Genomic DNA, 25,407 nt, shown 5'->3' with positions numbered 1-25,407 from the left:
AAGATGGGACTGGAGATGTTACTTTTCCAAAGTAAATGAACATGACATCTGTTGCATATGTCGCAGAGTGGCATGTAAGAGAAACATGGGCATGAATAAAGGATCATTTGCCAATACATTCCTCAGGTGTGGGCAGTTAAGACCTTAAAACCAACAAAGGCTATCTTTATGAAGTGAGCTTTCATAGAAGGGAAATCAAGCATATATGAAGCACCTTATGACGCACTTTTTAGTTCACGAGGTCTCCATTAGATCCAACTGGTTTGCTGGGTACATGACAATTAAAAAAATAGACACTTTTACTCTTGTGTGCAGAATAGGATGTGGTTTATGAAGCATTCTAAGCGTTTCACAGTTTATGGGACACATGTCCCACTAAAGTAATACTGTTTTGAACAATGGGACACATCTATCTGGTATTTAGTGAGTAGCTTTTGGAACCGAGAAAAATGTGATTGGCTAGCAGTTGAATCTATGGATGGCTGTGAGCAGTAAAGTAGGGCAGCATGTCTGGCAAAGTGGATCAATCTCTGGAAAATGTCTGTCGTCCAAGAGTGAAGCAACTGTGTTTCCTTTTACATCACATTCCCTTTTGATACAATGCTACTCCTCAGTCATGCTTTAGGTTTGCACATTATTTTTATTATTGTGATGTGGCGGTCAACTAAACTTCATATACTGTTAAAATGTTGTCCTCAAATTACATGCTGAAAATTTGTGTGCAATGTTTCATGTTTTTCATTGTTATGAGTGTGCATTGGTGTTGTCAAACTGAGTGAAGTTTTGAATTTCAAATATATTGATCTCAGAAATATTATTGCACTGTTCTTCATTTCTGAACATTGCTATTGAACTGTAGTAGAATATTTTGTCTTATTACCTTTTGCTCTGACAGATCAAAAGTAAAAAACCTGTGTCCCAACCTGCTCACACCTGGGGTTAATTTGACCCATTATCTTGTCTGGTAACTGTGGATTGTTTTACTATGATGATTTTTGAAAGTACCAGCATTTGAGAAGTAAATACTGCATAGTTAAATTTCTCTATTTCTCATCCTGATAAGACTTTCCAACCAAAAGTTTACTTTGAAATCCCTGTATTCAAACAAAAAATTGCAATATAGAAAAGAAGGAAATGGCAAACTATATTAATAACTATTTTCAAATGTACCACATTCACTAAACTTAAACTTCACAAAACAAAAAATAATACGTGCTCCAAGGGCTGCCTGCAGCATGAATATTCCTTCAACAAATGAACAGGAAGTAATTAGAGTGATTACAAGCTTAAAACCAAAAATGGAAGCAGGTGTTGATGAAGTACCAGTTTCAATCATAATAAGGATTGCAGTGCAGATTGCAAAACATTTAGCACATTTTGCAAATTTATCCTTTAGTGAAGGTGTGTTTCCTCAGCAATTGAAGATCTCAAAAGTGAAGCCACTATTTAAAAATGGAGACAGACATAAAATAGAAAACTACCATCCCATATGACTTCTTCCTGCTTCCTCCAAAATATTAGAGAAACTGATGAAATTGAGAGTCACTAAATCAACATGGTTTTCATGCAAAACGAAGCACAGAAACTGCAGTCATAGACTACACACAAGAAATAATTAAAAATTTGGAGGAAAACAAAAGTGTAGTAGGAATCAATTTAGATCCATCTAAAGCTTTCGATATGGTCTGCCATGAAACCCTCCTTCATAAGCTGGAAGCAGTAGGTATTAGAGGAAGAGTTAAAATGTGGTTTGAGTCATATCTCAAAAACAGATATCAGATTGTAGAGCTCACCACTGTAAATTCAAATACAAAAATAACGTTAGTTTCAGAAGCAAAAGAAGTTCCTTTAGGAGTACCCCAGGGCAACATCTTGGGGCCACTACTCTTTCTCATATATGTCAATGATTTACAGTTACAATATGATACAGCCAAAATTGTACTATATGCAGATGACAGTGACCGACTTTAAAAACTCGTTACAGTCAACTACTGACAAAATACTAAAAAAATGTTGAGACTTGGTTCAGTGCCAATAAACTTACACTCAATGCAAAGAAAACAAATTACATGCAGTTTCGTAAAATGATTCAGGATGAAGACATTAATCTAGAACTGGATGGCAGACTAAAAGAGAGAGTGCATTATGCAAAAGTGTTAGGAATGCATATAGATGAAGCTATGAATTGGAAACACCATGTAAAATTTCTTACACACAGGCTTAACTCAGCCTGCTTTGTGCTGAGAGTTATTGCAAATGTTTGCACTCTAGAAGGCATCAGAATGGCATACTTTGGATACTTTCATTCGTTGCCTCATTTGGAATAGTGTTCTGGGCCAGCACAAAATCTAATTTGAAAGATATTATTATTTTAGAAAAATGGGCTGCTCAAGTAATAACCCACAGTCTAACTCAAGCTCACTGCACAACTCTTTTCAAAATGTTAGGAATACTTACTCTGCCATCAGTCTATATACTTAAATGTGTACTCTTTACCAAAGCTAATCTAAGCAGTCTCCACACAAATGCAGACTGTCACAACTATAACACAAGAAACAAGAATGATCTCCGCATACAACAGGTAAGAGAAACACAGACTCAGAGGTGTGTAAGCCATATGGGCATTAAGCTCTATAATGCACTGCCTCAGTACATTAAAGGACCAGACAAATTTTAAATTGGAACTTAGAAAATTTTTAATTGATGAATATTGCAACTCAATAAATGAATATCCTGAAGACCAAAAAAAGGACTTTACAAACTAAGCACCAAAAGTTTCTATCTTTGTTTCTTTCAGCTTTTATTATACTTTACCATCTATAGTACTAGTAAAGAAACTGTAAGTTTCCTGTCATTTATTATAGACAATTTCCTTTTTACATTGTATATTTTAATTTATGTGTATGACAAATCCAATTGTAGACATTTTCAATTTGTCTATTCCATATTGTTAATTTCTATGTATGACAAGTCCAATATCGTTTGTACGATGACACGGATGTGAAATAAATAAATAAATAATAAATAAATAAAAACAAGGAGCTGGTTAAGTCTGAAAGACTTTGGTTCCACCTCACCAATTTCCAGAATTGAACTTTACTTTTGTTGGTGGTAGTGTCTCAATCATAAAAGATCTTTCAACTTTGTATTTTGATATCAATATAACACCTGATAATTAGGAAAGGCTTAACAAAGTCCCAAGTTTTATTATTACAGCCCAGTGCTCTTCCAAACCAAAAGGGGAGGCATGAAAATAATTTCTGTGTATCATTTGGACACCACATAGCTTAAATTAAGTGTAATGGGCTCTAATATATTTCTCAACAAAGCAATCCATTGACCTGATCATAACTGGAACTGCAACAACTAGATACAGCCACATTCCACTTGACACAGTAAACGCACAGATAGCAATGCCAAAACTTGTTCAGTGAAGATCTGTAATAATAATGTCATTAAATTTGTTGGTAGGAAGGAAGTTACAACTGGCAAAATGTCATTAAAACAAAGTAAGCAAAACAAAATTGATGTTCTTATGCACCAATTTTTAAGATTATTTGTACTTCAGAGTGTTTTGCCAAGTTTCTGTTTTGTGCATGGTATTTCATCGACAGATCCAGCTGTCTTTCAGGTGCTTCAAGTTTTGCTGTTGTGCACTCACTGCTTGGACTCCAACCAGACTGAATTATTGTTTGGTCTCTCACTTATTTGTAGTGGAGCTATATTCCTGAACCCCACTATGCCATTTGTTATATATACACATTTTTAAGAGCTACTGCTGATCCTGTCAACTGTAAATTCAGACTATTTTAACTCTGGAGAATGTTATGGCCACTGACAATAAAAAACTGACTGCCAGTTACCAAGTATTAGATAAATTATTCATCCCACTGTCTAGTGTAATAGGTTTCCTGACGTCTTTATTTAAATGTGTAAACTATGCTGTTCCAGAGACCGTTCACACCACCATACTGGTTTCATATTTTGCTTCACAATTATAATCGAGGCAGTGCTCGGTGACTGCAGCTTTGCTCTGTTTTAGTCAGATATATCACTGGTGTTCCTTACATCTCTCCTTGACTGTTCAGACAGTTTGCGCCAGATTAAAGATGCAACATTCACATGGAATATAATATACATTCAGATTTTGAAGACCTAGACCATCAACATTGTAAAGAATAGTTATTACCTTATGAGGAGAACACAAAGTGCCATGCCCTGATTTCCCAGAAACTTCATTCATTTGAAGAGGGATGAAAATAAGCCAACTCTTCATTTATGTGTATATACTCACCATTTATGAGTAAATGTTGGTCAGAGTTTGAGAAACTTTAAGTGCCTTTTAGTGCATAAGTAGTGCAACTGAAACACATAGGTGACACGATGACTAGCATCACAGCTTTACATTTTGAGTCCTGTGTTTGAAACACCACTTATTTCTATTTTTGTTCTTCATATATCTCCCCTCACCCACAGAAGTTTACTACATAATTGTTTTCCAGTGCATATTGAAATAGTGTTGGTCATGTTTGTTTAGTGAATGAATTTGAGGAAGACGAATAAATCAACGAGAAAATTGTTAGAAACTTTTCAGTGAAAATCCTATGTAACTTTATTGAAAATGAATAACAAGTGGAAGTTTCTAGAAAAGAGACGATGCATTACACATGGTTTGCAGTCAGTTTATTGCCAATGCATGAAATCTTCAAACTTAATCATGTTTCCCAAGTGAAATTCGTTTGGAGGAATGTCACTGGCAGGCCTGCCTCCTTGCAATGCTCATGGTGTTCAAAATCTATTTTCAGATTTTTCTATGATGAGTGTCATCTAAGGGAATGCTCCAAGAGCTCCTGAAAACTAGACATGAGAATAAAGCATCTCATTCGTATGTCATTCTTATGTTATAAGACAAAAAATATTGTATCTCCTGCAAATACAGTACACACATTTAATTGCTTGTTACTGCCTGTTACAATATGTCTTAGTTTGTTACACAGCCATGGAGGCACATGAAGTACTCCTTTGTTCATAATGTCTGAGGAATACAATGCTGAGTGCTGAGAATGGGGTTTCCAATTAGAAGTTAACACTGGCCTGTCCTACCCTCGCAGCATCGAGGAGGCATCCCATGTGACACTGAATATCCAAGGGCCACTGAGTAGCATGTTATAAATTGTGATTACACATTCTTATCCTTCTGGTTACATGACCATCTGTGGCAAAATAAAGAAAATGCTTAAGACAAAACATACGTAGATTTTGCTTTAGAATCTTAAGCTGCCATAAACTGGGGTTCCCACTGAATATTTCAAAGTTGCCCCCTGCCCTCCACACACAGTAGGGTGGCAGACTGAGTGTGGTATCATTGGATGTTCCCTCTCATACAAACTGGAATTATAATTTTCTTGATTTGACATGTAGTTTGAGCTATTTCAATGTCATCAGTTAAAATGAACACCCTGTATAGTAAATGTGTGACACAAACCCAGTTTAATTATACAATTCATAAACCTCATGTATCCACAAAAGTGAACCACTCATGTAGCAACTCATGGACATGGGGAAAACTGAAGAAGTAAAGGAAATACATGGTTTTGGTCACAGGGTGCAAAACCGGCTGTCATAGCTGCTACTGTGTCTTTATTTTGGCTGAAAATAGTGTGCTTAATGACATTTAAATTGTGTCTACAACTGTCATTTTTCAGAAACTTTAGGTATCTACAGATAGGCCAACACACATTCATTTATTCTGACTCCTCTTACACTGAGCAAAGTTTTTGGTAAACTTCATTACGTCACTTGCCATATTCTCCCCGTTAGTTGAAGGGAGTTACTGAACCCAGAAGTAGAAGGGTTAGAATGAGAAGAACAGGTGGAACTAACTTGCTATGGACCAGAGGTTTTAACACCAGAACCTACACTGAGGGAAGTGATGCAAACCATTAAGACCTTTAAAAACAATAAGGATCTGGAGAAGATCAGATCCAGGCCGAATTTCTCAAGTATTTTGGGGAAACACAGTGGAAAACAATTCATAAAATAATACTGAATATCTGGCAAGAGGAGAGCATGCCAAAGGAGTGGAAAACTGCTATAATGTGCCCCATACATAAAAAAGGAGATAAATTAATCTGCCGGAACTATCGAGGAATCTCCCTACTAAATACTACATATAAAGTTTTCTCCAAGATTCTAACCAGCAGGCTTACTCCATATGTGGTAGAGAGAGTTGGAGACTACCAGAGTGGCTTTAGAAGAAATAGGTCAACAACTGACCAGATATTCACATTGTACATACTACTTGAGAAACATTATGAACATCAAATTAAGAAACACCAGCTTTATATCAACTATAAACAACCCTATGATAGCATCTCAAGAGTGGCATTGAAGAATGTACTGGAAGAGACTGGAATACCTAAGAAGCTCATTAAACTTTCTGTGATGACCCTCAGTGAAACCAACTGTAAAGTAAAAACACAGGGCGAAATCTCCAGAGAAGTGGAAGTGAAGAACGGACTTAGACAGGTTGACAATATCTCCTGATTGCTATTCAACCTTTGCCTAGAAAAAGTCATAAGTCAGCTAGAGTTAAATAAAGGAGGAACCTTCTTAAATCGTTCACTACAGTACCTAGCCTATGCTGACAATGTGGCATTACTCGCACGAAACACTGCTGTGCTAGGCGAAGCCTATCAACATCTGGAGAACGGTGCAAGGGAACTTGGCCTGACAGTCAACATCGAAAAGACCAAGTATATGGCAATGACCAACCAACAAAACCTACCAAATCTCAGGATCGCTGACAGGGAGTTTGAAAGGGTGAGAGACTTCAAGTACCTTGGGTCGACTATCACTGAGACAAATGACATTGGCAGTGAGGTGAAAGCCAGAATAGCAGCAGGTAACAGATGCTACTCTACCACATTACCCATGCTTAGGAGTTTGCTTTTATAATGGAAATCCAAAATCCTCATTTACAAAACAATTATAAGACTAGTTGTTATGTACTGTGCCGAAATGTGGACCATGACTGTAAACAAGGAATGGACCCTTAGCATATGGGAGAGAAACATGCTATGTAAAATATATGGCCCAGTATATGAGCAAGAACGTTGGTGTATCTGTATGAATGCAGAGCTACAACAGCTTTTTGAAGAACCTGACATTGTTACTGCCATTAAAATAAGAAGACTGCGATGGGCAGGGCATGTGGCCAGAATGGAAGAAGACAGAGCATGTAAGAGGATTTTTGATGGCAAGGCTGGAGGCAGATGGTGGAGGGGATGCCCCAGAAAGAGATGGGTGGACGGAGTTGAAGAAGACATGAAAAAGCTGGGTGTCAGAGGATGGAGACGGAAAGCCATGGATTGGATAGAATGGCAGGATATTGTGACGCAGGCCAAGGCCCTTCAAGGGCTGTAGCGCTGAGGAGTAAGTAAGTAAGTTGAAGGGAGGGAATTACCATAGATGTCTTGTTTCCAAAAATTTCTTTCTCCTCTTTGGCATGCCAAAGACAGACAAGTTATTTTTTGCTTCTTATCCTCAGTCTCCTTCTCTTCTTTCTCAGGCATTCTTGCTTTTGACTGTATTGCCTGTTCAATAGTTCAGCCTAGCAGGAGTCGAAGTGACAAGTACACGTAACAGCCAAACTTCCAGCACCTGAAGAAGATGACTATGCCATCAAAATATTGTGCACAAAACTGGAAGTTAGAACTCTGCCGCCAGGCTGGCCGAGCGGTTCTAGGCGCTACAGTCTGGAACTGTGTGACCGCTACGGTCGCAGGTTCGAATCATGCCTCGGGCATGGATGTGTGTGATGTCCTTAGGTTAGTTAGGTTTAAGTAGTTCTAACTTCTAGGGAACTGATGACCTCAGAAGTTAAGTCCCATAGTGCTCAGAGCAATTTAGAATTCTGCCAAAAATAAGGGTGTACATGATTAATCCCACTGAGAAAATGAGATTACAAAACTTCCTGGCAGATTAAACCTGACAGTTTCAAGAATAGGATCCACCAACATTTATGAGAAAATAATCATAATTGAAGGATCCATGATGTGGAAAAATGACAAACTTATTCATCAATTTTAGTTACACCGCAGTCATTGCTGAACCAGAATATGTGAGTGTCTATTCTTTGACCTCTGCTTTTCAAGTTGGTCAGCCTGGTGCTAAGTGAGTGTAGGTAACAGATGAGCATCATTACAGCACTGTTTTCATTTTACTCTTCATGATCTGAAATAGGGTAGCACTCATTTCACAAGACTTTCTGCAAATATGACTTTTCAACATCAGACTCTATGCTCACAAGTGAAGGAGCTGCAATCTATTTTGTAACTAGGAAGAATACAAATTTTATTGCTTTTTCTTTCACTCACACCAATTTAAACTGTCCTCAGGTTCCTCCCTAACCCCACACTCTGAAACCGCCAAATATTTACTTCATTATCTGTTCTCAAACCTGATGGAAACATAAATAGCATTTAATATTGCAGAACATACTTTATTACTCTCCTAATGAACTCCCAGAATGTTTTAACAATAAGAAAATGTATTTTTATGTATAAGGAAAAGAACATACAACTTCACAAACTACAACATCATCCAATATGTTAGCACCTCATCATGTGATATTAGTGTCCTGTGTCGTCATATCACCTTTTGAAGGCTTAAATTAAAGCATTGTGAATGAAATTTAGCAATAATCTTTACATGTATGAAATTTTCAGTGCACTGTTACCTTGAAAAAGGGCACTGCAAATATTAATACACATATGTTCCATGCTCAGCCATCAAAAAGTCATATGATGTTTAGTTATAATTATTATTACAATAAACTGTACCAAGAATGGAGTGTTTTTATAAATCACACACATGCATGAGCTCTTGTGAGAGGCTCTCATGCTAATTAAAGTTTATAGCAGTTTCTGCTGCTGTTAACAGAGGATCTTTTCATTCTCTCTGTCCCGAGGCTCCCAGTTGCCACATATTGGAGAATTAGTGTAACTGCCAATGAATATAGACAAAACCACCCCCCTACCAATGTCAACAGCAGATGTTATAAAATATATCTATAGATACTTAGCTAACAAAAACTTGCTTGATAAAGGTGTGGGGGAGAACCCCAATTCACAACAGTAAATACTGGTATCACGGCTGCAGTGATGTGTTTCAACGATGGGTTAGACAGCAACCTGAAAGTTTTCAGAAGTACGGACATAGAACCTGGTGTGAACGTCACAAATGCATACGTCAGCTGACCAGCTGAAGGTGAAGATAAGCTGAGGAAAATGCCCTCCAAATGACAAGACCAGGATTTTAAATAATAGTTCCAAATTTATGCTGGAGGATACAGAAGTCTACAACAATGAAAGCTATTGACCTGATGAGTTTTAACTTTTCATGTAGGCTGAACACATTTTATCAAAAATTTTAAATGCATTTTCGTCAAAAGTATTGCATTTTTAGCTTTAAATACAATTTTCTTTGGAACTACTATGTCTATGTCAATGAAACTTGGCCCAGTCACGGCAAGATCAAATGTTGCACTGGCATTCACTACATGGCACACTTACTAAGCTCAATCTTCTTCACTTTGGAAGCACCATCAAATTTGTTGGCTAAATGCAATGTGCACTGGCCATAATAGTCCAGAATAGGTCATGTCACAGAGCAGTTACCGATGTCATGGATCCAGAGAGCCTGTTGAAGACGTGGTGGACAATACCTGCAGATGTTCTCACTCTACTACAATGTGTTTCTACATGTGCAACTTCTGCTTCCTGACACTAAATATTCCTTGGGGGGCAGAACTCTGACTGATGCAAAAGTTTCACTCTATGCTGCCTTACAGCATTATCCTCTGAGACAATTCAACTGAGATCAGAAGGATTTATTCCACAAAACTATGCATATTTGATAACATCTTTCAGAAAATCTTCAGGGAAACTAGAGATTATTACATTTATTGTGTTTTTTTTAATTTCTTAGTTTGTATTTAACAGTGATCACAACTGTACAATGAATCATGAACTTCACAACCAGAGCACCCAAAGTCTCAATAATTTCCATGTGAATTTTGCATCCCTATTTGGGGTTCATAATGGAAATTTTTATACTCCTGCAGATGTCACATGCTGCTAATAGAAACTGTCAGAGCAAGGTGGGACCTTCATATCGGTTTTATAGCATGTGGAATGCCTATTTAATTTTTCCTTTTCTGATTTTGGCAACAATGCATACACAATATTTACAGGAAATTTCTTGTTTTAATCAGTTCAATTCACTGGCACAATGCCATTTCTAGTAGATAATCGTACTTGTGCTTAAATAGTTATAAAACACTAAAATTTTTATCTAGCATTACATTAACACCATCAGTACATGCTCCAGTTGTCATTCAAATAGCTTGAAGAAAAACCATACTAAGAAATTTTAAAAGTTCAGATCTATTGTTTCTGCATATCTTTTCTGAAGTTCACATAGTGGAATCCTACGATATTATGAACAGATCTTCTTCCGCAGATTCTGCAATTCAGTGTCTGCACAGTAAACAGCTGAGCCATCAGTGCTTTGCCCATGTGGATACTATTTTGAATTAACAAATCTACAATATTTTGGAATACCAAATTTGGTTACGATTTAGCTACAAAATTTGCTGTGTGAAACATTTTTAATACTTTTGAAAAATGTCTTTCTGCTGTTCAGCTACAAGGTTCTTCACAATATTATTTTTTCTTTGTCTGCATACAGTTAAATGGACTTTGGAATTCCTACAATTATGAATCTTAATCAGTGATGTTAAATTAGCTTGTTTACTTCCACAGATTGAAGCAACCTAAGTAACTACTCTTTAGACATGGACACTCCCTGTGATTTACTCATTCTTTCATTCTGATCATATACGGTGCAAGTGTGGTGTTACTAGTTAATAGAAACTGTCAGAGCAAGGTGGGACCTTCATATCGGTTTTATAGCATGCGGAATGCCTATTTAATTTTTCCTTTTCTGATTTTGGCAACAATGCATACACAATATTTTTTCTTTGTCTGCATGCAATTAAATGGACTTTGGAACTCCTACAATTATGGATCTTAATCAGTGATGTTAAATTAGCTTGTTCACTTCCATAGATTGAACCAACCTAAGTAACTACTCTTTAGACATGGACACTCTCTGTGATTTACTCATTCTTTCATTCTGATCATATACGGTGCAAGTGTGGTGTTACTAGTTAATAGAAACTGTCAGAGCAAGGTGGGACCTTCATATTGGTTTTATAGCATGTGGAATGCCTATTTAATTTTTCCTTTTCTGATTTTGGCAACAATGGATACACAATATTTACAGGAAATTTCTTGTTTTAATCAGTTCAATGCAAGTGTGCTGTTACTAGTTTCATTCTTTGAACTGTCCACTCAGTTTTCTGCAGTTGAGACTCAAACTCACTGAAATAATATGCTATACTGTTTCATACTGAAAAGTGACACCTTCCAATTCTTATCAAATAAAGTTAGTGAGATAGAAATATTGTTAGAAGATGAGCTAAAAGAAGTGTCTGTTATATGTGTTAGTGAGCACTGGTTATCCGAAAATATGTTACATCACACAAGGATAGAGGGCTTTACCCTTTCATCTTTTTTTTGTAGGAAAACCTCCATGCATGGAGGAACATGCATATATGTTAGAGAGGACGTCAAACACGAAAATTTAAAGTTCACTAACCAGCTAGGGGAAGAGCAAAACTTCGAAATTTCTGCTACAGAACTGACAAATTTAAATATAATTGTTATTTGCATATATAGAAGCCCAGATGGAAACGTAACTACTTTCATTGAAAATCTTGAGAAGGCACTTAACAGTATAAAAATAGTTAGTAAAACAACCATCATATGTGGTGATTTTAATATAGATTTCAATAAGAACTCAAAAGACAGATTAAACCTTGAGGCCTTATTAAAAACCTACAACATACATACAACTATCAAATCCCCCACCAGAGTCACCAAATTGTCAAGCAGTGCTATAGATCAGATACTAATAAATACAGATAAATATTTATACAAATCTGGAAATATGAATACAGGTTTCAGTGATCATTATGCACAGTTTATTGAATTCCCAGTAGACACTGCAGGAAATACTGAACAACAAATGACAAGAAAAGGTAGAAATTTTAGCAAGCACAACCTAGAACACTTAAGGCACTTACTGAAAAAAGAAACATGGAATGATATAGACAACTATGAGGACACATGTAAAAAGTTTGACATGTTCATGGAAATATTCTCCCATTATTTCAATATTTCTTTTCCAGTTAAAAACCAAACATTAAAAACTAAAAAAAGAAATGTTACATGGCTGACGAAAGGCATTAAAATATCATGTGCTGAAAAGAGGAGACTTTATGAAATCTCAAAAACACAAAATGTTACAGAAGAATTTCTGGAGCATTTCAAGAATTATAAGAGAGTGCTTCACAAAGTCATAAAAGAATCTAAAAAAACAACAAATGATCACCATATAAAAATGGCCAGGAACAAAATGAAAGCCATGTGGAAGATAGTCAGAGAACAAGTAGGAAACGAGACCTCCCAAAATGTAAATCTCCAGGTAATCCAAGATGGCAAAAAAATTACAAATCCAGAAGAAGTAGCCAATGCTTTTAATACATACTTTGCAAATATTAGTGAAAAATTACTATCTGACATAAAATCTTCAAATAAAAATCCTGCTACAACACCATCCAATCAAAATAGAAACTGCAACTCTCTATTTCTTACTCCAACCAACCCTAAGGAAATTATACTATCAATAAGAGAGTTAAAAACAAAATTTTCAACAGGTGTGGATGAGATTCCAGATTATGTCATTAAAAATGTGGGGGACCTCATTGCAATACCATTAGCCCACATTTTCAACAGTTCATTAACAAATGGAGTCTTTCCTTCCTGCTTAAAGACAGTGAAACTAAAACCACTGTTCAAAAAGGGTAAGAAAGAAGACATAGCCAATTATAGACCTATTGCCTTGCTATCTACATTTTCTAAAATACTAGAAAAAATTTTTCATAAGAGGTTGCTAGATTTTCTAGAAAAGTGCAAAATATTATCCACAACCCAACATGGCTTCCGGAAAGGCCGATCAACAGAAACGGCAATATATGAATTTCTGGGTGAAGTACTCAAAAAAATTGATAGTGGACAAAAAGTAACTGGCATATGCCTTGATCTGTCTAAGGCTTTTGACATCATAGACCACATTCTATTGCTGCAGAAGCTTGAAAGAATTGGTATCAGAGGTATGCCTAACAGCTGGCTTAGATCATATCTTACTGACCGCAAGCAAGTAGTAGAAATACATTTTCACAAAGAAAATAAATCAACAAGACACTATTCTGATTATAAAGCAGTAAAATATGGAGTACCGCAGGGCTCGGTACTGGGCCCTGTCCTATTTTTGATATATATAAATGACCTAACATCAGCCAACCAGTACCATAGCACTATCCAGTTTGCAGATGACACAAGCATATTAGTCAGCGGGAAGACTGCAGAGATACTACAGACAAGACTGTCTGAAGCATTAACAAATGTTGTAAACTGGTTGAACCAAAACAAACTAATAATAAATAAAAGCAAAACAGTAGCATTAAATTTTCATAATATCAAGAGAAACATTGAAGAGGATATAAAAATTCAGATGTCAGACACGGATATTGCAAGTGTGCCTAATACAAAATTTCTGGGGGTCTGGCTACAGGATAATCTTAGATGGGAAACTCACATTGACAACATATTAAAGAAGCTAAGTACCATGTGTTATTTAATGAGAGTGCTAGAAAACTGCTGTCATAAGGACTGTCTAATGACAGTTTACTATTCTAATATACATTCTGTCCTAAAATATGGGATCACTTTTTGGGGTAACTCGCCATCCTGCCTAAAACTCTTCAGGATGCAAAAAAGAATAGTGAGAATCATGGCTGGAATAAAAAGGAACAAACCATGTAGACCATTATTTAAAAGGATAGGGATTCTTCCCCTTCCATGTATTTTCCTATTTGAAAGTGCAATGTTTATAAAGAAATATACAATAACAAATCCTAGTATCCTCCCCAAAAATGAAAATGTTCATCATCATAATACAAGACAGAAAACTGATTTTCATGTACTCCATACAAAAACCAGTTTGTGCCAAAAAGGAACATTACACCATGGAAAAATTATCTACAATAAATTGCCAAGAGAAATTAAAGTATTGACAGATGTAAAAATTTTAAAGCATCATTAAAAGAATATCTGTTGACACATTGCTTTTATAGTGTGGAAGAGTTCCTCCAAAATCCTCGAGAGTCTAAGTGATGATTATGCAAATACTGTAACCATTAATATTGGCCTATAAATACATTCAGATGTAATTCTCAAGTTTATAATGGGGTTCAAGTATAAGTTGTATAGCGACTTGCCCAGTATATGAAGTAAAATTCTGTGAATGTAATTCTCTAGTGTACATGTCAGTTCATAGTGTAGAAGAGTTCCTCAAAAATCCTTAGAGCTTAAGTGAGGATCATGCAAATACTTTAATCGTTAATATTGGCTTATACATGTATTCAGTTGTAAACTTCAAGTTTCTAATGTGGTTTAATTATAACTTACACATCGACTTGCCCAGTATATGAAGTGCTGTAAAATTTTGTGAACATAATTTTCTAGTTTCTAAAGTGTTTTAATTATAAGATATACTTTGACCTGTCCAATATCTGATGTGCTGTACTGTACATGTAAGATTTACTGGACCAATAAATACAATACAATACAATACAATTACTAGGACATTTTATACACCTATTTAAAAATGTTGGGGCTGAAAACAGGGAAGTTACACATAGAGCCATAGAGGTAAACAGAACTGTTTTCTTCAGTGACTATCTCCTTACTGACAAGAAAATTAAAACAATACTCATCCCATCCTGCCATTACAGATGACTGAAGCTATTAATCAGACCATAAATAAACAAATGACAGACACAATGGCTGAAAATAAGTAGCTCAACTGCTTACTGCAAAATATTGTAGTAGGGGATTAATATGTGACATTTAATGTCCTGTAATTTCAGATGCAGTATCAGCGTAAGGATGCAGGAAATGTTGTTATATTACGAGGTGAGTCAAATGAAAACCCTAAATACTTTTTATTGTGCAGAAGTGGTAAAAGCTGTATCACTTTTCAACATAATCTCCCTCATGCTCAATGCAAGTCCTCAAGTACTTACAAAGTGCATAAATTCCTTTAGAAAAGAAATCTTTTGGTAGTCCGTGCAACCACTCATGCACCGCGTGGTGTACCCTCTTCATCAGAACGGAACCTCTTTCCTCCCATTCCGTCTTTGAGTGGTTCAAACATATGGAAATCACTTGGGGCAAGGTCTGGTTAGTATGGTGGAAGAGAAAGACACTCAGAATGCAAGTCTGTGATTGTTGCAACTGTTGTACGAGCAGTCATGGGCCTTGCATTGTCATGTTGCAAAAGGACACCTGCTGACAGCAGTCCACTTCGCTTTGATTTGATTTCAGGCCACAGATGATTTTTTAGGAGATTTGTGTATGATTCACTGGTGACAGTGGTCCCTCTAGGCATGTAATGGTCCAAAATGATGTGTTTTACATCCCAAAAGAGAGTCAGCATAACCTTCCCTGCTGATCATTCTGTTCGAAACTTCTTTGGTTTTGGTGATGAAAAATGGTGCCATTCCTTGCTAACTCTCTTCATTTCTGGTTGATGGAAGTGAACCCAAGTTTCATCCCCAGTAACGATTCTTGCAAGGAAGCCATCTCCTTCTATTTCAAAGTGCCAAAGAAGTTCTTCACAAGCATCAACACATCGCTTTCTCATTTCAGGAGTCAGCTGCCGTGGCACCCATCTTGCAGACACTTTGTGAAACTGGAGCACATCATGCACAATGTAGTGTGCTGACCCATGATTGATCTGTAAACATGCTGCAATGTCATTTAGTGTCACTCAGTGGTTTTCCTTCACTATGGTTTCAACTGATGCAATGTTCTGTGGAGTCACAACTCATTATGCCTGACCTGGACGAAGAGCATCTTCCACTGAAGTCACACCATTTTCCAACTTCCTACTCCATTCATAGACTTTCTGCTGTCACAAACATGCATCACTGTACTGAACCTTCATTCGTCAATGAATTTCAAAAGGTTTCACACCTTCACTCTTCAAAAACCAAATAACAGAACACTGTTCTTTCCTGGTAGAAGCCGCAAGTGGGGCAGCCATCTTTATACTGATACTGCAACGATATGTGTGCATCTGGACTATGCTACCACCTACAGGCCATTCTGCATGCTGTTTGTAGCATGCTTACCAACTTACAGGATAACAGCGTGAGTTTTCCATTTGTTATTACAAATTTAAGGTTTTCATTTGACTCGCCTTCCAACTAACATCTTCTTATATCTTCGGTTTCAGATAAGAGTGAAGTTGGATTACAGCATTAAAGAATGTAACATCAGTGTGAGAAGGCACTAAGAAGGGAGTTGTCATGCATTTTCACGGATCATGTTACACGATGAGTATCAAAAGTGGTAATGTGCACAAGTTCGGCACATACCTGACCCCATGCACCTTGTGTTCATAATTTTTTGTTTGTCTGGGCCATTTACCAATGCTAAATGACTGAACGGTTAATATTCTTAGAGTCAGAACCCAGCATTCACAATAATTAGACAATGAAACTAATTACTGTATTCACAAATGTTCTCTGTAGGAAATAACAATGGGATGGTGTACCCATTGGCAAAAGTGGGAGACAACATCCATCTAAACTACCTCCTCTGATATGGTTCTGCTGATCTAATTCTGAAGGATTAAGAAAACATACTGGCTCTTGTGCAGTATTCATTCCATTCATTTGCTTGAACACTATTGCATAAATCGCATCACAAAGCAGAGCCTTTTATTTTCCCTGTCTCTTGTTTGGTACAAAAAGGTTTTGAGTTTAAGGTAAGATGTGGTCGAGATTGTTGGGAAAAAAGTAAAAGATATTTAATACACTGTTGGCATTGCACATATTCTGTACACTCATAAATGTGGTTTACAAATTTGCTGATGGTAATTAAGGTTGCCATGCAGGCACAAATATTAGTAAAAATGGGTGCAGTTTTGTTTGTAATGGTTTAATTACATTAGCAAAACTTGTGGCTAGCTTGAAGATAATCACAAGTAGCATGAAACTGTTACTGTTATTGACCATTAAGTTAGTTGTTGCAAAGATATGATACAACCACCAACATAGCATATGGATTTGCACTTACAATACATAATTTCATTTATAGCAATCTGGCTTCATTTGAGGTTAAGCATTTCCTTGACAGAAATAAATTCAATTGTAAACTCAAAGATATCGCATGGCAAATCTAAAACTTGTTACCAACTGCAGTTAAATCTATCCATGCAGTTCCACAAAAATTCTGATAAAATGAACATTGCAAATACTAATGTTTGAAAAGTATTGATATTCTAAGCATTTATCATGTTAACTTAAAGGTGAAGCCCAATATTTAATATCTAAATAAATATTGTGTAATGGCTGCTTAAGCACCATTACAACAGAAGAAAGCCAGATGGACCATCTTCTACACACCTCACTTTAAATTATTTTTTACTTAAATATTTCCACAGGGAGGGAGAGGTTTTGAAAAGGAAGAGGAGAAATTCAGTTTTGGACATATATAACAAAAGAAAATATGTACATCAATACCTAATGTGTCAGAATAGCTAATCGACTTAATTCTTAAACAGCAGAGACAAAAGTAGTAGTCAGTCTTTGTACCAAGCCCTTTTTTAATCTTATGTCCATAATTATAAAGAATGTCTTTATATTGCATAGTTACTCTTTGATAGTAAAATACATCCTATTAACATTTTTAACATGAATATAATTGAGTTGCAGGTTTCATAGTTATTGTTGTATTAGCTATGATTTTTATCCACAGAAATACAGTAGGCAAAGGCCACCAGTCCGCACAGTTTATTTAAATGCTCTAAACACAAACTGATGATTCTAAGGATAACTTTAAAAATTAACAGTGGACTTCAGCATAACAACTTGGTTGAGACTTTTAGAAAATGTTTGAATGCATTTATGACACTACACAGAACACTATCATCTATCTAAATACTAGAAAAGTCAAAATTAGTCTGTGTTGAACATTACAGGTAAGAGGAATTTTCATGCCTAAGTGTTATGGAAAATGATAGAAAGAGAGCCTAGTGAGATGATTTCTGAAAATTCATGGATACTGCAGAATGTTTCTGCTTCATGTTGGAATATTGATAACTTTTCACATTTCGTAGTTCTAGTGGTTCATCTTGAAAAGTTCCGATTCAATTTATTATCATCCATTTTATCATATACATGATATAGGAATTGTCATATAGAAAGGAAGAGCGAGAGAGAGAGAGAGAGAGAGAGAGAGAGAGAGAGAGAGGGAGAGAGAGAGAGAGAGAGAGCATGAGTTATATTTTTAACAATTACGGGAAATAACATTTTCTTAGTTACACTTTACATATTTTGTTTCTTTTTACATGCAAGATGAGAAAAAAATACAAGGTTTATACAAAAAAATCCATAAAGGGAAATAACATTTTCTTAGTTACACTTTAATATTTTCTTCATTACACTTCACATATTTTGTCTTCTTTTTACATGAAAGTTGGAAAAAACTAAGGTTTATGCAGAAAAATCAAAATATGGGCACTATCTGTTTAGATAGCAAAGAAATTCTTCAACATTATAGAAACTTTGACCTAATATTAGCCCCTTTAATTCTTTTTTAAATATATGTATGCTTTTTATTTCTTTTGGTAAGTCATTAAACATTATTGTGGGTAGATACATCTCTCTGAAAACTGCGTGTTTACAATTTCATTGTGGGGCATAGATTGTGCATAAGTTCATTGCTTGGTCCTGACTCATAGATTTGTGTATTGACAACTGTGTGATGCTTTGTGCATGATTCCTATTTATAGATGCATGAATTGCAAAAACTATAAATATGCAAAATACTCGTCTACTACAATTTAGCTATTAAACAGAAGATAGCAACAAAGATATATTAGGTAAAGAAGTTTAATACTGAACTGTACAACTAAGAAATGGCATCATTACAGGAACTATTTTACAGGATAATACTGTACATGATTCTCAAAATACACCAAAAGGTTTAGAGATAGTATGCTTTAAACTTGAATAATTAAATGGAAATATACATTTAACAAACAGAAAAATGAGGCCTCTAAAACTATATAATGAATTGTGGAAATCATTGCATTTTGCTATTTGAACATTCTAGATAAAAATTATGACTATATGGTTTTTGGGAGAAATGATAACTGACCATAGGAAAATGATAGCTTCTCAATGCTCTATAAGAATCTAAAAACAAATGTGGAAAATATTTCATTGTTTGCATGTATAGTAAATCAAAAATAATTTGTATTCAAATGTAGCATTATCAGTAGTTTGAAAACATCAGTGTGAATATATTTTAACAGATGTTCAAATGAGATGAAAAAAAAAAGAAGTATGAGGGAAGAGTTCAACAGATTGCAGAAAACGCTATCAAGCCCCAAGTTTGTATGTAACAGTGTACTGATTTCTGGAATTTTTTGGTGATTAGTATTTTCTCAGTACCTCTGAAAGGATATTCGTGTACATTCCATCATATAGGGCAATTATGAGGACAGTAGAAGCCATTGAACAATTTAAGGAAAGGCAGGTGCTTGAATGAAGGAAGCAGAGAAAGCTGTTTTAGAAGTGCATTTTAAAAATATTTCACTGGTTCCTAGAAGATAATCAAGCAAGACGGCTTCCCAGATTAATAGGAAACTTCTGTCAGAGCATTAGTGACAATGAAGCAAAGGCTAATTTCAAATGAAAAAATTCAAATCCTTCATGGAAGATATCAATATTTTGTACATTAAGAAATGGCTCTGTGATATTGCAATCCCACTGCTAGAAGTGCAAGAAAATTAGGAATGCTTGAAAATTTTCAAATGTTACCAAAGATTTTAGACATTCTGCACACCACGGAGGGAACATTCCTGAAAACCTAAAACCAATTTGTTTGTGGTGGTGTACTCCCTGTAGTACATCAGAGAAAGTGCCTTCCATACAGTTTTAACAACACTGCCTAATTCACTTTTTTGCAATCTACTTTGATGTTTATTTCAGTTGTGGGACCTCTGTTACATATAGGGAACCACAAAAATTACATCAAAGTAGGGATGAAAACAGGCATGCTGACGATAACCAATGCTAAAAGGCTAATCTACATGTGCAGCAGTGAGTGATACTTCACATCACGGGATCTTTTGGCGAGTCTTATTTTTGTTAGGAACACAGCATTGCAGGCAAGGTACTGAATTAACATTAGTAAGTGGTGCAGGTCTGAGCACAGCAGGAAATATACATTCTGCCAGCTTTCTGTGTATGGAGGGTCCAAGTTACCAGGTATTAGCAAACTTGTGCTCACTGAATGTTAGCCTTTGGGAAATCTTAAAACAGACGAACCACAGTCCCAGAGTCTGATACTACTGGTTCTTTACCGTAGTCATCCACCTGTTGTCACATGGAAAGTGCACTCAAACCTTCCCAGCTGCTGTAACACACCCGGCTTACACGTAATCAATTTAAGCATATCTTAAGTCCCTGTCCCCTCCTGACATTTCACAAATAGGCCAATAAATAGCTCTTTCACTGCAATACCCACACTGACGTCTAGGAGAAGCATTTTTGGCTTTACTGCAATGTGGGTTATTTCACTGTTTCAGCTATAAAGCCAACACATTTACACAGAGCCAATACAGTTATGTTCTTTAAGAGTTACTAGTGACATGTGTGTGGGTGCTCAAGCAGCTACAGAAAGGGCAGATGGAGATAAATGCCTGTAGATACTACTTTAGCAGGACCACATGAAAGTACCTCTACTTAATTTGGATAAGCCTGGTTTAGTTTCAGGCAGTGTCAAGCAGATGATGTGGTTGACATGGGAAAGGAAACATATGCTACCATTGCTCAACCAACTGAGCAGTTACCAAAGAAATCTATTCACAATATGTCAGCTGAAACAGTAATGAGGTCAAAAATGCAAATGACAAAATATTTGAAAAATGTAAGCATAATGAAATGTGTTTTAATTACCTGAGAGCAGCAAGTTGCATAACGTACAAATTCCATGCATTGCTACATAGTGAATATTTTCTGACAAATGTGTGACCTACTGCAGTTCACATAGGAGGAATGTTGTTTTCTGGCCTAAGGACAACATTCAGGATGTGCAAGAGTCAGAAAAGAACTCACATCACATGATATGGACCAAGATGTCAACATACTTTGACTTTTGAAGTCTACATAAGGGAAATTTTTATTCAGATATGCTATAAACTTTGTTGACTCCTAAAGCCAATGACACGGGAGCCATGACCCACAATTACAACAGCACACCTAACAATTCAGGTACAAGAGTTTCTGCATGCAGCAATTTTGAGACCAATAGATTGACTCTTCAGCTGCATTAAAATGGGCACTTTAAGCCCAGACCTTGCCACATCAAACATCTCATTATGGGGAACAATTTAGTTCTACCTAGTCCAACATCAGTGCAAGACTAAGATTCACATCAAAGTGTACAACTTTCAGAGTAACAGATTTTCTCCAACCTCATCAACCATGACAAGGAGATGCACAGGTATCTAAAGCACAGTTGTGGCCATACAGATCCACTGAATGTACAGCATTTTTATCTAACCATTGCAGTATACAGTATACTGTCGACTTAGTGGTACAGAGGTTTATGACACCAACTAAGTATCCAGTGCTTGATCAGTCCACACTGCAACTGATAGTGCAATCAAATTAACCTACAAAATGAAAATTAAAACTTCTGCAGCCATCTCCTTTGCATATTAATTATGAAACTAGCTCTCATGTTCCATTACATGATATTCAGGCCCCTTGACCAATGTAAACTGGGAGGAGTCCAATCCTGTGTGCAGTCACAAGAGGAGCCAATATTAAATAATCCACGTCTGTCGGTCTCTGGTTTACGTGACGAGCCCTTCATCCATCAAGGGACAACTCTTAGGACAACATTCAAACCTGAATGTCAGTTGTTGGTTGATGAACAAGGGGTAGTGCTGTGTAAGCCAGAGACCTGTGGACACCAGTTATTTAATTGCGTTGCCTCTTAGGATTGTACACAAGACTAGATTCTTGTCAATTTACACTGGTCAAGGGGCTTAAACATGGGTATTATGGAACATCAGAGCCGGTTGCATAAATAAAAACCTGCAGTCATCTCTTGCATTTAATTTTCATTTTATATTGTACACCTGAAATCCTTTTAGACATCTATTACATATATGAGCATACAAAAAAATTACTTACATCCAGTTGAAGCATCCTTCAACTTTCAGGTTAGCAGCAATGTGGCACTCAAAATACCAGATTGCTTTATCACAAATTTTTATAGCAATAGTGAATTGTTTATGTATTGTGGAGAACTGAGCACTTTCCACAAAGTGTAGATGTCTCTCACAATTACAGTGAGAGTATGAACATTTTAATTAGCTGACTATTTCAGATGCCTGGTGTAAACTTTCTTTTGGGACACAGAATGGTGTTAACACACACACTGCTTTTCCTGTACCTTACAACTGGGCCTGTCTCCTAAGTGACTGCTCTTAAATACATGAGAAACATTCTACAATATTGTTGAATTGTGTGGGAGCCATACTAAACACCACTAGCAGGACATTAACGTAACACAAAGTAGGGCAGCATGAACAGTTACAGATTTACTTTTATCATCCAAGAGCATTCAAAAGATGCTGAAAAACTGGCAGGATCTTGAGATACCAGCTATCCCACAAAACACTGCTTTAGAAATTTCAAGAGTAAGGAATGACAAATTTAAGAAAATATTACAGTCATATACATATTTCACCAATGATGACCATGAGAACTGGATTATTTATTACAATATGTACAGAAGTGCTTAAGTAATCATCCATCCCAACACTGCATCAGAATACTACAGGAATAGCCAGAGTTACACAATGGGACATACTTTCTACCCTGCATTTATTAACAGAAATTTGCAGACCACGGATGTAAATGTGAATGAAGTTCAGTCACAGGCAACACCTACAAATTATTAAAACCTTTTAGCCTCACTGCAGAATATTTACAGTGAAGATATGCTCACCTTTACACCTGTAGAATAAGGAGAAGAAAGCAGTCTTGGCTGTGATGAAATTACTGTTAGTTTATTCATCAATGAATTACATCTTGCATAATTCAAGGCCTCTTCAGATTGGCTGATGTTGATAAGCAAGTTGACAGTATCTGTGATAAAACACCTACAAAAATAAATTTCATCATGGGGATATTTTATTGATATCCACAACTAAACACATATCAGCAAATCTGAAGGTGTCTTGAATTAGCCAAAACACACATCACTGATGAATAAATAACCAGTAATATCGACATTACATCCAAGAATATTCTCATTCTACATACTGGTTGCTGCATTGGAATGCCATAAATAGTGGAAAACCTTTTGCACCTGTAGAATAGTTTTGTCACTAGTTTATGCAAGCCAAATTAACAGTTTAGCTATTATTACCATTATTTACCATCTGAGATAAAACTTCCTACAATGTTCTTCCCCATATCTGTCATGAAGACACTGTCCAGGCTTCTGTCACACCAGAGCGACGCAAAGGGCCCTGACACTTCCTCCAGCACATGGACGTGCTGTCCAGAACTGCCCATCAGGATCTCGACCATGTCCACATGTCAAGATGAACCGAATGCCATGAACATGTCCCTGCAGCAAAACACTGGCAAGTTCATGTTACTCAAATCAATTTCTTATTTTTACAGTATGTGCAGCATTCTCAACAAAGCTAGTGGACTATACAGCACATTTAAAATGTACAAATCATTTAAGGCAGTCTGCTTGAATCTTTTCAAACATTGCCTGCCAAATCATTTGGCTTCTACAGTATTTTGAAATACACCATAAGAGACTGCTGAATAATACAATACAATAACAAGTACTCAGTAATGATGTTGCTAATATCTTATTGGATTGTGCTGATTTAGTACAAACAAAAATGCTGGAAAAGGAAACACTGAACCAACCAATACCCTGTCCTCTTTATCAACTTCATAATGGTAGACATTAACTTCTCCTCGAATTTCAGTACACATAAAGTAGGCAGTATGATAATTTTAATTAAGCTCATGACCTAAAAATTTTCTTCATGAAGTTCTAACCAAATTGTCACCTATAAATATGAAGGACACCTTGGCCCAAGCTACAGATTTGTCTCCAACTCCTCCAATTCACAAAATACAGGGGGAAAACTATTATCAGGTATCTATCCAGTTTCCACTTATGGGGATGAAACCACATAACCCAAATCAGGTAATGGGTTAAAGCTGAAGTTTAGTATTATGTTCAATCTACACAAGTAACACACACCAAACAGTGGTGGAAATGGAAGAGAAGCAGTATGGGGCGCTAAAATTCTGAGTTTGTTTAAACCGTACAGCCGTCAACACGTACAGAAAGCTGCAGTAAGCTTACAGTCAAGATGAATAACTTTCTGCAACAATTTTTAAGTAGGTCAAGGACTTGAAGAAGGCCAACTTGTCTGTGTTAAACAAGGGGGGCTTTGTGTTTTGGCTTGTGCTGTGACTGAAATCAACAAACTTTAAGGATCAGTAGGTAACATTACGTAACTTCAAACCAGTATTGAAAATTTCATATGGCATTGTCTTTACAGTTATGCAAGATTATATATATTCCTATGACCTACACTTGTACCTGTTGGATGTCATGTCTACCAAACAAAATGCTGTGGCAGTAGAGACAGGCCACGAGGTGCTGTATCTCTTTGCTGATGGAGGAGATGTGTGTCTGGAACCTAACATTGCCATTGACTAGTCATGATTTGGATGCATCTTTAATGGAAATGAGCCAGCACAGTGAGAAAATTGCTCAGTTTTCCAAAAGCAAAGGATAGCTGAATGTTGTTCCATCTGCAGGGAAGTCCTGGAATGATTTACCAGCATGCAGTTCCCTCACACCACTGTTACAGCAGCATATTCCCCATCAGTATTGGCTAAACTGATGGAGAACACTGCAAGGAAAGCTCTGAAGTTTCTCAGACTGGATGACAACTTCATGACAATGTGTGCCCTGATGTCACAAATCAAGTCTTGCAGTTTCTGGTGCTGCATCCACATTATAGCCCCAATCTTTCACCCTGTGATTTTCTTTTTAATTCCTATTGCTGAAGGCAAAACTTTGG

Source organism: Schistocerca americana, chromosome 11 (assembly GCF_021461395.2).
Source record: "Schistocerca americana isolate TAMUIC-IGC-003095 chromosome 11, iqSchAmer2.1, whole genome shotgun sequence".
Classification (NCBI taxonomy): Eukaryota; Metazoa; Arthropoda; class Insecta; order Orthoptera; family Acrididae; genus Schistocerca; species Schistocerca americana.
This window is presented reverse-complemented; position numbering follows the sequence as displayed.